General features: G+C 43.5%; 1 protein-coding gene across 5 annotated transcripts in view; it reads right to left on the bottom strand.

Annotated features, from left to right (window-relative positions):
• The window catches only part of MBNL2 (muscleblind like splicing regulator 2), a 166,082-nt gene extending 158,499 nt beyond the window's left edge, over window positions 1-7,583 (bottom strand). For 3 of the 5 annotated variants that reach the window (XM_055542869.1, XM_055542867.1, XM_055542871.1), the window contains exon 1: window positions 7,320-7,581. The gene's annotated coding sequence lies outside the window, so the exon portion shown is untranslated. Of the gene's footprint in view, window positions 1-7,319 lie in introns of all 5 variants that reach the window. The other 2 variants (XM_055542868.1, XM_055542870.1) reach the window with 2 other exon arrangements.
• Window positions 7,584-13,843: the final 6,260 nt, after the last annotated feature.

Raw genomic sequence — 13,843 nt, 5'->3', positions numbered from 1 at the left:
TTCAGAGCCAGAGGACGTATCTCTTCTCCTTGAAGTCTCATCTACTTCTCCAGTCCAAAAGCAGTTCTACATTCCTGAATTCCCAGAAAATTTAAAATTATAAGTAGTAAATCATTGATATAATATATACTTCACCAATACTTTTTAGTTGATTAATTGGAGCTTGCATCTGAGATGCCAGAAATTTATAGATTTTTGCAAACAATTCCATATCTTAATTAAAAACACACTATCTTCCCCAAAATTGCTTGGGTTGGGCTCTAGTCCACATCACAACATCCACTGCAAGAAAACTCCAAGTCAGACTGCAGTGTAATTTCATTTAAAGACTATTTTATCTCATTAAATATCATTTGCACAGATCCCCATAGTTTTGAGGATCAACTTTTCCATTTTTTGGTTAGTGAGATTTTTAACACATGGGTTAACCTCAATTAACTGAAAACTCAAATTCGGTTTTTAATTTATAAGATGGGGACAAAAGGGGACAAAAGGCCATTAAAAGATATGACAAGCATAAGAACAGAAATGATATATGATGTAAGATACTGCTAGTGTTATCATACCCAGTATTTAGGTATCATAATGTAAACTATGTAAAGTATATCTGAGATGTCTAAAATAATAAACCTTCTTTCACCTTGAGCTTTCATTTCTTTCTGCAAATTATTTTTATCTTCTCAATCTTAACTGCTCAGATGGAAAAACATAGTGCTGTCTCTATAGGACTCGGAGGTATGATCGGGTCTGAGTTTAAATCTTGGCTCCACCAAATACTAGCTGTGGGATAACTGGTGTGTTACAGAACCTTTCGGAACTTCTACTGGTCAGCGTTAACTTTGCAGTTCGTGCGTGCGTGCCAAATCACTTCAGCTGTGTCTGACTCTGCGACACCATGGACTGTAGCCTGCCAGGCTCCTCTGTCCATGGGGATTCTCCAGGCAAGAATACTGGGTGGGTTGCCATTTCCTGCTCCAGGGAATCTTCCCGGCCCAGGGATCAAATACACATCTCTTACGTCTCCTGCATTGGCAGATGGGTTCTTACTGGTGCCACCTGGGAAGCCCTAACTTTGTGGGGATAACATTAATCCGTGGGCTTCCTTTACGGTTCAAAATACCCAAGATATGTGTGTAAAACAGCTTATAACACTTGCCACTAAAATATTAATTTCTGCCCCGACCCCTTTAACCGGCTTAAGAGAACTCAATGAGATGCTCTCATAGGAAGATGGAATACTTTGAATTTTGGTTTCATTGCTGACTTTGGTTCTTCCCTGAACTGTAAGCCATTTACAACGATTTTGTGAATTTTATGTTCTAGAACACCTTCCTGCCAGTCATAGCCAGGCTCGCGCTGCTACTGTGTGGCTGGGTTGGGGCGTGCAGCCAGGGTAGGGTTTTGTTCCCTAATGCCTTCTGAGCAGTCAGAGCTGGGAAAATGAAGCCAACCATCCGCCCCTCCTGTTCCGTGGCCACACCTGGCTGCATACTGTACTAGTTATAAATGCCCTTGTCTGTGAAAGCATCTGAGGACAGGAGAAAGAGACGTGCACACGTGCTCCCGGGGCACTTGTAAGTTTTTCCTGTTCTTCAAAATTCAAATCAATTAATCACTGAAAAAAAAAAATCAGTGACTAAGTTTTAAAAATCCGGTTTATAACTCATCTCCGCCAGAAGCTTTACCTAGCATGTCCCCACAGGAGTGCTCTAATTTTAGGCTCCCAGTTTCTAAACCTAGATTTGAACTGTCAATTGAGATAAAGTCTGTGAAAGACCTTTGTAGAAGGTACGGAAGTGTACATAGGCTAACCATTCTTCTGAAGGTATCTGTGTGCTGATCTACGTGGCTCAGTGCTAAAGAATCCAATGCAGGAGAGGCAGAAGATGCAAGTTTGATCCCTGGGTTGGGAAGATTCCCCTAGAGAAGGAAATGGCAACCCACTTCAATCCTCTTGCCTGGGAAATCCCATGGACAGAGGAGCCTGGTGGGCTACAGTCTATGGGGTTGCAAAGAGTCGGACAAGACTGAGCGACTGAAAACTATTTTTATCTTGTTTGTAAATGTCATTTCCCAGTGAGGATGGGCTGCACGCTGCTCAGGCCTGGGGACGTGCACTCTCTTTGGTGTCTCCTGATTCTTCCTGCTGTCCTCTGAGGTGGCTGAGTTGGTAAAAATCCACCTGCAATGCAGGAGACCCTGGTTCGATTCCTGGGGTTGGGAAGATCCGCTGGAGAAGGGATAGGCTACCTACTCCAGTATTCTTGGACCTTCCTTGTGGCTCAGCTGGTAAAGAATCCACTGCAGTGAGGGAGACCTGGGTCTGATCCCTCGGCTGGGAAGATTCCCTGGAGAAGAGAAAGGCTACCCACTTCAGTATTCTGATATGGAGAATTCCATGGGGTCGCAAAGAGTCGGACATCACTGAGCAACTTCCACTTTCACTTTCACTGCCCTAAAGTTTTTCTGTGGCATCCAGCTTGCCTCGATGTTCCTAGACCTTAGAACCTGCCTATGTGCCTACCAGGACCCATTGCTAAAAAGAATTCTTGAGGCTCACTTACACTCTCTTCTTCTAGCTCTTCCCAAACTGGGTTCCTTCCCTCACAGCTTGTCAGTGCCCAGAGAATTTACATTAATTTTGATGTTAGGGTGAAAAACAAAACAAAACCAAAATTTTGTGTTTAAAAAGGAAATTGATATATATATATATTTTTTTTTTTTTTTTTTTTTTAAGTACCTGTGTTTTTTTAAAAAGGACAGGGTGAGGGGTATGGAATTTTAACTCTCCAGGGTCAGGAATCAGATTTCCCGGCTGGTATGGGGACAGTGAGAGCTCAGCCACCCCTGAGGCTCAGAAGTGTGGGAGAGGGGCTAGGATTTCCTCTGGTTGATTGACGGTTGAGGCTGATGAGCCCATGTTCCCCAGTCGTTCGGGGGCTGACTCTTAGCTTGCTGAGACTTGGGCGATTGCTCTCAGTGGCCTAGTATTTTGGATTTGGATGGCAGCATTCTTGTATGCCTGTTCCTCATCTTACATTATTATGTGTTATTTAAACAATATTATGCTGAGAAATACAGCAGAAGTGAAGAAATTACAGATAGATATTTAAAACTCAAAATTCCTTCTCTTAATCCTCCCCCAAACACCAAAACTGTCTCAAAACCTACAATTAACGTCTGATGGTTAACAATGTGAAATTAACATTACCCAATAAAGTTATTATTAAAGTCTTTGAAACTTACAATTTTGCATCGCTTCTTTCTGTCCTGTATTTTGCACCTACTCGGAGGCAGGTATTAGGTAATTGACTTGTTCTAACCAAACAGCAAAAGCCAGAGGAGCAAGAGGTGTTTAATAAACACTTGTTGACTGATTGATGGAACACACCGACCCAGGATCTCGGAGACAATGCATTCTTTGTCTGTGCACTAAGGTAACATCGGTGAGTCCATATTTATTATCAAGCATTTCTGCCACATCGAAGGGAGCAAGCCAGCCAAAAACTTAACCATCAGCAACGTGGCTCCTGCTCGCAGAAGAAATTCTCTGGTTTCTTTCACACCTGTGTTCACTCTCAGCAACAGAGCCGGGCCCAGGTTTTGCTCAACAATGCTGAGCTATGGAGGCACACGCCTGACGCAGACCAGCCATGACACCACCCTGGGCTTCTCACCATGAATATCATCGCAGCCATAAGTAACCGTTTGCGCATATTAAAAAAAAATCCAACAAAAAACAAACAAAAGAAACAACTACACTGAGTAACAATACTGGAGAAAAAAAACAGAGAAATTAGTACTGCAACTAATTTACAAAGCCCCACTAAGTCTTCCGGCCTCCTTCTTCTGCAAGAAAGCAGAGCATGAAGTACCAAGTTTCCTGTTCCACACGTGCACATCTGTGCCCACCTAGTTCATTTCAGAAAGGATGCCGGGGCACATGACATCTGTACGTCTCTTCACAGCCACTTCTCTTTCTTTGCTGGGCCTTCAGGTTGGGCTCAGGCAGGTGTTACAAGAGGTCAGTGTCCGGGCCCCTGTGCTGTTCTGCCCCCCAGCTCTGCACTCATCTGGCCTGATGTTGGACATCCAGCTTTCTGGGGACTTTGCTGCAGGCTGACATTGGTGCCTCCCACCTCCCACCTTTCCACAACAGCCCTCACCCACCCAACCCCGCCCACCCGCTCCCCAGAGAAGGCAGCTCTCTCTGCCTGATACGACAACCGCAATGACTTGTGACCCATCAGCTCTTCTGCGCTGTACCTGGAGCTTCTCAAGACCCCAAACTCTTGTTTTTACAACCAACATGCCCTGCAGGCGTCCCACCTCTTCAGTAATCAGCATCCTTTACCACTTCCCCCCCCCAGCCACCTCCTTCTATGTCGATGATACGTTTTGTCATTTTGGAAAATGTAAACAAACCAGTATGTCTTCCCTTTTTTTTTTTTTTCAGTCTAGTTGACATACAATACCCATCTTTTCTTGTTATCGGCAGGAAGAAAGGAAGAGAACACACACAAGCATGAGCCTCATCCGTCCCCCATAAGGAATTCTCTTCAACCCAATACCTAAAACCTCTTCTTCCAGTTCTTGCTTGGAATCGTGAGTACCTGATCTTGAGTCTCTATGGCACGCCCCGAGCGGGACTGGCTGGTAGCCATGTGATATTGATTTGTTTTTACCATAGCAACAGCAAATTAAAACAACTGGCAGGCAGAAGGCAGGCTGTTAACCAGGGACGCTACACAACCAGTAGATTTCACAAGCGTATTTTTCTCCCCTCCTCTCATTTTCTCTCTTACTCACTCCACTTGCACACATTTCATACCCAAGTCAGAGCAAAAAGAGCACTAAATGCTTTGGGTACTACAAGGCCTGTGTCTGAAAGGATCTGGTTTGCATAGCTTCTAGTAATATTGCACAAGATCAAAGGAGAACACGCACACAAGCGATGCTCTGATTTTCTTGGAAATCGTATATGTGGTCTGAGGATGAATATCCCTAGAAAATTTACGTGAACATGAAGTAGAGTGAAGGGTTCTGTATCCATGACTATGTATCTTAACACCGTAAGGCATTTTCCACAGTTTCATTCATAGGGTGGTTTTATCCCTTTTAACTGGCTCACTGTGTCAAGAGACAAACAACTTTTTTTTTTTTTTGGATGCAAGGTCAAGGTCTCTCAAAATGCTGTAAGTATAAAGGAAAGTGTAGCAAGTATTAATCAATTCTATTAAGGGAGAGAAAAAACTGAGATGGGTGCTTGTTAGAGGCTACACAACCCAAGCAGTCCTAAAGAGGGTGCCAACTAGGGCCGGGAACTCCCCAGAACTCCAGGCTGTTCTGATGGAAATTCCTTCCCCGAAAGGCTCCCTATTAAAAACTAACCGTCCCTGGATCGCTGTGACCAAGGCTGCCAACTTGTGACACAGGGCGAAGAGCCTGCCGTGCCGGACTGCCCCTCCCTGGGTCCATCGACACTAGGGCATGGTTATCTTTCTACCAGAGGAGCTGTTCCCACCATCACTGCCAGCCGTGAACTTGGTGGCATAGCCTGGGTCCTAAAGAGTGGCCCCAGGGGAAGCTGGCAACGAGGCCCCTGGGTGGTGATGTCCGCCCAGGTGCCAAGAGACAGACTGCACTGAGGGGACCGAGACCTGAAGCAGAGCCAGTCCACTCCCCGCCACAGCCGGAGCCCTGCAGACAAACGACCTGCCCCATGTGAGGAGGCAGGTAGGAGAAGATGCCCTCTTTCTGCTGGAGAATCGGTTCGGGTTTTAGAAAGGACGGGAAAATGAAGACATAACTCAAGACCTGCCAAGGAAGAGTCCGAACGTTCCTAGCCAGGACATAAAGAAATATTCCTCTCCACGAGCTTGAATAAAAGAACACACAGCAGAAAATAGTTGGGAGATGACGTCAGAAGTTCTGGGCGAGTGTCCTGCACTTCTCCTTGAAAGTAAAAACAGTGGGTCTAGAAGAATCTACGTGGCATTGCCCTTATTTAAATGAGGACTTCCACTGCTCCTTACAAAACAAGACAAGCTGGCTGAAGAAACTTCATCTTATTTAGAGGCTCTAAGAACCTCTTTATTATTATTATTTTTTTTTACTTTATTATCCTCACAATGCACATATTACTCAATCAACAAATATCTTTCCACTTAACCTTTGTCTTTTTCAAAAGCCAGGGGTGTTTCTTGAAGAACATTCACCATGGTAGTGGTTAGGCTAGTCAATTTTTTTTTTTTTCTTCACTTCAGTGCTTGCTAACTATTCTAAAAATGTTACACATTTATTGTAAACATATGCTTCCGAGGCCTAACAAAAAAGCACAGTTTCCTCATGCCTGGCAGAAATTTAAAACGGAAAAGGGCAGAAAGAATTCTTTAACAAATATATCCTTTCCTTCTCTTGGGCCAAGTGTGTTAAAAATAAATCTTCTCCATCATTTCTCACTGCTGCTTCTCGGCAAGAAAGTTGATATGGTTCCGCACAGTGAAAACACAGCTTTAAAAAGCTAGCCTGCCCTCATTAAATTATTCTGCTGGCTGTGTGTTCTCATTAAAAATGCATAAAGATCAGATAATTGCAGTAAGCATTATTAACCCAGCTTTACTTTTGAATATAATGGTTCCACTTTTAAGCTGGAAACAAAGGCTCAGACATGTAAGAAAAAGAAATGTAAACATTGAACTACAGTATCGAAAACTTGTCAGAAAGCTACCTCTAGCTGGCTTGTTAAAATGTGCTTTTGAAACTCAATTAAAAGCCATGGCATTGGAGAGCTAGGTAGGTCCCTAATATCCCATAAGTCGATGTATTTTTTCTTTAAAAAACATTTCATCGATAATTATTTACCAGGAAGTTTCCCACCCCCCCACCCCTTAATCACGAGTCTGTTTTCAAATCTTACGATCAACGTAAACTTTATTTATTCGGGAGCTAACTATGGCAGTCTGAAAAAATTTTTTTCTAGAACCAGAAGAAGGCCCCCCAAGAATTCAAATGGTTTCTGTTGAGTAATCAATGGTCCTATTCTTTGAAATAAAAACTCGTTTTATGCTTCACCCCAAACAGGCGGCAGAGATTCACGCTTGGCCATTTCTTTCTTTCTTTTTTTTTTTTTTTTTTTCAAATCAAAACGTTACGTAAAACTCCAGGGTCCCCCCCTGCAAGTATTTCATTTGAATTAGTGGAACCCGGTTTCCCTGGCTTCCTGAAGCAACACACACGGAATGCAGCATACTGCAGCAAACTCTTCAAACATTCAGGGGGAAAAAAAAAAAGGAGAGGCGGGGGCACGATTTCCCTACCTTGTTTAGCTCTGTCTCTCCTTCTCCGTTACAGTAACCCCAGGAACATCTGGTAGAATCAAGCGGCCGCGGTTTCTTCGCTGCATCCTGAGGAAGAAATTTCCATGTAAATAGTTCTCATTCCCTGCTTATTGTACTCTGGGAGCCGTCTGCCGTATCTGGAAAATTTTGCCTTCAGATGATGAAGCAAAGACAGTCTAAACTCTGTTGCTGTAAGCTGCAGCCCTTCCTTCCGACAAATCCCTCCCCGCCGCGGGCAGCCAATCTCCAGCCAGCTCGTCAGCGCTGCTCGTCTGAACCGGGCCCTCATAGGATGACTGACGCAGCAACACAGCACTCGCGGTGTGTGAAAACAGTGCTTCCATACTGATGAAAGAGGAATTTCCCTCTCGCAAGAAAGCAGTCAGAGCCCCCAGACAAAGTGGCACATCATTGGCAGAGCAGAGAGGGGGGTAGCTCCCCGAGAACACCCTTGAAGCCTAGCCAGCCCAGAGCCCGCGGTGGCACCGTCAATACTTTGGAAAACACAAAACTCGGGCAGATTCAGGAGACCTCCAGGTTGTCCATGAAACTGAAGTCGTTATCCCATTGGACAAAGCATCTATCTATCTGTCTAAATATCTATCTATCTGTCTAAATATCTATCTATCTGTATTTTTAAAGGCAAACAATTCCGTGTCTGCCATGGAAATGAATACACCTTGCAAAACATTTGCATCTGATTTTCACTAGTGAGGAGGAACGTGTTAACCCAAGTGCATAGTCAAAGTCAAAACATGCTTGTGTCCTGCACACAGGTTTCCTGTATAACAGCTGTTATGGCAGTGGTTAATTACTGGAGCCCATATACCTTTTCTCTAAGTTTTCAGACTCCTGGGGACCCTCAATTAAGGAATTCTGAACAATAGAATTGATATCTCTGCTTCACCCTTGGCAGGCCCCCCGGGAGGATTAGTTGTGCCGTCACCTGACTCTAAGGTTCCTTACGCACCACTTGATAAATACGGTGCATTGGTCCATATTGTCATCAATGAAGCAACCATTAACCAGAGGATGTTTACTGATGAACACACTTGTCACGTGATCCTAGGGGCACCATCAGGTGCGACCCCACAAAGGATAATGTGGAGGTGCTGAAGTTCCCTGAGATAAAGCAAAAAAGGAACAGAAAGGTTAGTAAAGTTTATTTATCTTCCCCAGTCAATGTTACTCAGTTTATATATATATATATATATATATATATAGTGTTTAGAAAACACAAAAAGCATACATTTTCCTTCCACTAAACACAACATTTTGAATTTTGGGGGAAAACCTGTGTTATGATTAGAAAGCTAGGCCAAGGCAGGAACAAAGCCCCATTCGTCTGAAAGGTTGAATCCTTGGCACTATTGTTTATAAGTGATTGTTCGCTGCATCTGTAATGAAGTGACAGTTGGAGTGGAATGTAATGGTTTCTTTTGATTTTACCAATTTCATTTAAAAATCACAATATTTCATAATGGCTCGTAGGTTGTTTCTTTTAATAGAATACCATACTTTATTCCCCTCGAATCTTATACTTATCGTTTCATCCCAGTGTAAATCCATCATATACATAACTTGGCTATCATCTACTATAATTTTTCTAGAAATTTAAGTGTTCTCTGTGGTTGAACAGGTAAACCACTATTTTTAAATATCCTTAGTATCATGCTGCATGTAAATGGAATATCACATGTTTGTGGATATCCCCCTCCTGACCCCCCTCGGATTATGACTTTAAAACTATCTTTCCCTTGATTCCAATCCAGAAAGTTTAGTCTTCTTTGACTCATTCTTCTATTTGCATTCAGTGAAACTAAATCTGGTTGATTTTTTTCCTTCTAGCTAGTTCACAGCTCTGACCTATTACCCAGCTAATACAAATGCTAATAAGCTGGCTTCTGAGATTCAAGCCTGCCCATGTTCACACTCCCCAGTTGCCAGACAGGTTTTCCAAAGTCATGTGGTGTCATGTTCCTTTCATTGTCAAGTCTTCTCTCTATAAAATCCAAATGACTGACTTTCAAGGTCCTTCATAATCTGGGCCCTCCCTTTCTACCCAACTTTTTCTGAGCTGTTTTTCTAAGTACTTTCTGGTGGAGTCATGCCTGAGTCTCCATGGCTCCTAGAACCCATCTACAGACCTGACTCCCCAGAGCTTCACTCAACAAAATCTCCTTTAGACCTCTGCGTGCATCCTCTTTCTTCTCTGATGGTTTCCCTGCTCACATTGTCTTCTCTGATGTTCTCCTGTAAAAGCAATCTGTGCTGTTGCTATACCACACCATTAAACCCTTAGTGATGAGCTGACCTTTCCATCTCAGAAGGCTTGGCTTGATAGTATATTAATTGTTACTGTAGGTAAAGTGTCTATACCGTGGCTGGCACATGATAAACACTAACTGATAGCTCTTCCTCTCTTAATTTCTATATTGTTCGTTGCATGTAGCAAGATGCCATTGACAAACTTGCGGACTTCATGATTTGTATCTCAAGAATTGATATCATGTCCATCCAATTGCACCAGCCAAGAATCTGGCAGTCATTCTTGACCCTCCTCTCCCCAACCATTATATGAAATCTATCATCAAAGCTTGTCAAGTTTCAGTCAATCAATTCAGCCGCTCAGTCATGTCCGACTCTTTGCGACCCCATGGACTGCAGTACTCCAGGCTTCCCTGTACATCATCAACTCCAGGAACTTGCTCAAACTCATGTCCATTGAATTGGTGATACCATCCAACCATCTCATCCTCTGTTGTCCCCTTCTCCTTGTGCCTTCAATCTTTCCCAGCATCAGGATCTTTGCCAATGAGTCAGTTCTTCGCATCAGGTGGCCAAAATATTGGAGCTTCAGCTTAATTGTCAAGTTTAGCACCTAAATATTTTGAAATGTTTCACTCTGCTCCATCTCCACCAGTGCAACTTTGTCCCAACTCTCAATGTTCTTCATTATGACTAGTGAAATAGCCTCTTAGAGGGTATCCTGCATATATTCTTAATCCCTTCAATCCCTTTTCTTCACATCAGCTAGAATAAGAATTTAAAAATAGAATTCCGATTATTCCATATTCCTTTGCTTAAAAAACTTTACTACACACTGAACTGTGTCCCCACCCCTGAAATTCATATGTTGAAGCCCTAAGCCCCAGTGTGATGGCATTTGCTGATGAAACCTTTGGGTGGTAATTTGGTCATGGGGCTTCCTTGGTGGCTAAGATGGTGAAGAATTTGCCTGCAATGCAGGAGACCCAGGCTCAATCCCTGGGTCTGGAAGATCCCCTGGAGAAGGGAATGGCAAACCACTCTAGTATTCTTGCCTGGAGAATTCCATGGACAGAGGAGTGTGGCTGGCTGCAGTCCATGGGAGCTCAAAGAATTGGACACAACTGAGCAACTAACACTTTCTTTCACTTAGGTCATAAGGGTGGGGCCCACATGATGGGATTAGTGTCCTCACAAGAAAAGCCATCAGGGAGAAAGATCTTTCTGCTCTCTTTCTCTCTCTCTCTCTTTCAGCCAACTGAGGACACAACAAGAAAGCTGTCAGAAATAGCTCTCACCAGAACCCAACCATGCTGGCATGCTGATTTCAGACTTCCAGCCTTTAGTACAGTGAAAAAATTAATTTATGTTGTTTAAGCTACCAGTCTGCATAGTATTTGATTACGGCTGCTTGGACTGACTAATCTAACCTTTGAACCCTTTTGAGTTGCTCTTAGGAAGAGATGACAGTTCTCAAAATGGCCCACAACGTCTTGAGCTATCCAGCTCTTGCCTACCTCTCCAGCCTAACCAGAGGCCATTTCTTCAGGGAACCCTTCCCCAAACCCCCAAGATGAGCTCAGGTCCACCTGTTGTTTTCTCTAGCTCTAGAGCAGTGCTTTTCAAATTTAATACGCGTGTAAATTCCCCCCAGGGATCTTGTTAACATGCATATCCTAGTTCAGTAGTTTTTAGGTAGATACTAAGCATTGCTAACAAGCTCCCAGGTGATGCTGCTGCTGCTGCTGCTGGTCCATGGACTATTCTTTGAGTAGCAAGACTTTATAGATCTTGTTCACCTTATAGCACTTTTTACAGGACACAGTGATCCATTTCTTTGGTTAATTGCTTAAGATCTATCTTCTCAACCAGCTTGTCAGCGTTAAAGTCATCACTGCCTCTCCAGCATCTAAGCTAGAATGTGCCTGGCACAGAAGAGGAGAGTCTCAGTAAGAACTGTGTGTGGAATGAATGAACTGATCAATACAATGTACTGCAGATCCAAGCTGGACTTCTGTTTTGTTTTGTTTTGTTTTCTCCTCCTCCTCTGCTTTGTGCCTGATTTAAATCCCCATCACTTTTTGTCTGTTCTTCACCTCTCTGCCTCCAGTCTAGCCCCTCACTTCTCACTCTATTCACAACACCACAACCAAACTCATCTTTTAAAAACACAAATCGAATAATGACATTACTGCACAGTCAATGACTCCCTATTACCATCAGATTAAATCTTTTGACTAAGACTTGAGTAGATTCTCTCAACACTGCTCCCAAACTCACTTCCCTCCTATTCACATCTAACAAATTTTAATTTTATTTCCTAGACTGTGTTACGCCCCCTCCCCCTTTTTATGGCCTTGCCCCACGTCATTCAGGATCTTAATACCCAGACCAGGGATCAAACCTGCATGTCCTGAAGTGAAAGTGTAGACTCTTAAGCACTGGACCACCAGGGAAGTCCCTGCCCTCACTAATTTAGAGCCTGGATTTCTTCTGCATGAAACATACTTGATTCCTTTTGCTTTCATCAAATGTATTTCCATCCAGCAACATTTAATAAGTACATTAAATGTTGCTGGATGGAAATACACCATCCATCACCTCATGGGTGTACTCATCACCTCTCCCAGGAAGCCTTTCCTGACCCCTGAAACATCCCTGACAATTTGACATTTTATTCTTCATAGCAATTATCACATCAATTAGCAATTAAATATGTCTTACTTGTTTTTGTACCTCACTAGTCTCTATGACGGAGAAGGCAATGGCAACCCACCCCAGTACTCTTGCCTGGAAACTCCCATGGATGGAGGAGCCTGGTAGGCTGCAGTCCATGGGGTGGCGAAGAGTCGGACACAACTGAGCGACTTCACTTTCACTTTTCACTTTCAAGCATTGGAGAAGGAAATGGCAACCCACTCCAGTGTTCTTGCCTGGAGAATCCCAGGGACGGGGGAGCCTGGTGGGCTGCCATCTATGGGGTCACGCAGAGTTGGACACAACTGAAGCGACTTAGCAGCAGCAGCAGCAGTCTCTATGAGAGATGTGACCATGTCTTTCTTACTCATTAGTTTATCTCAGTATCTAGAATATGTAGCAATATAATAGACATTTATTAATAGTTATTAAGTGGCTGAGGGCTTCCCAGGTGGTACTAGTGGTAAAGGACACCCCTGCCAATGCAGGAGACATAAGAGATGCGGGTTCAGTCCCTGAGTCAGGAAGATCCCCTGGAGAAGGGCATGGCAACCCACTCCAGTATTCTTGCCTGGAGAATCCCATGGACAGAGGAGCCTGAGGGCTGTTTAATGGTTAAATGGATAAACTTAAAAATGTGCTCAGTTGCTAACTCGTGTCCGACGCTCTGCGACTCCCTGAACTGTAGCCCTCCAGTCTCTTCTGTCCATGGAATTTTCCAGGCAAGAATACTGGAGTTGGTTGCCATTTCCTCCTCCAGGGACTTTTCCTGATCCAGGGGTCAAACCTGCATCTGCTGACTCTCCTGCACTGGTGTATTCTTTACCATTGAGTCACCTGGGAAGCCCAAACTTGAAAACAGCACTAGTAATAAAGTGGCAAAGGCAAATTCAGGGTTCAACCAAAAAAAATAATGATAGAGACAATGGATTTGATCAATATATTAAAAAATATTTCTCTAGACAAGGGAAAGTTGAAATATTATAAAAGCAAAAAAAGCCATGTAGTTATGATCAACTTCTTTGTTGATACACCAGAGTTAGCAAGCTTAAAAGCAAGAGGAAAATTAATCTTTGACGATGTGCAAAATGGAGGTGATTTCCATAGAAACAAAGCCTTCCTTCGAGTGGAAATGGATAGGTGTCCTAGAACAGGTGCAAGTGTTGAGTTTCCGGAAGAGATGGCTAGGAAGGAGAAGTTTGTTTACAGCAAGAGAGAAATGAGACCGGACAACAACTTGCAGATGGGCCAGGTCCATGACAATTCAACCTAAGGGCACATTCCTCTCTCAGGATAATATTTCTACTCTATATTTCCCTACTTAGTCCTTTAGTAGATATGGTTTTTATTTTCCTTTGGTAGGCTACCCACTGCAGAAGCCCATGAATGGGCTTCTCTGGTGGCTCAGATGGTTAAGTTCTCCTGCAATGCAGGAGACCTGGGTTCGATCCCTGGATTGGGAAGATCCCCTGGAGGAGGGTATGTGAACCCACTCCAGTATTCTTGCCTGGAGAATTCCATGGACAGAGCAGCCCAGC

Source organism: Bubalus kerabau, chromosome 12, assembly GCF_029407905.1.
Source record: "Bubalus kerabau isolate K-KA32 ecotype Philippines breed swamp buffalo chromosome 12, PCC_UOA_SB_1v2, whole genome shotgun sequence".
Classification (NCBI taxonomy): domain Eukaryota; kingdom Metazoa; phylum Chordata; class Mammalia; order Artiodactyla; family Bovidae; genus Bubalus; species Bubalus kerabau.
Note: the sequence above shows the minus strand (reverse complement) of the source record. Positions and strands in the feature narration are given on the sequence as shown.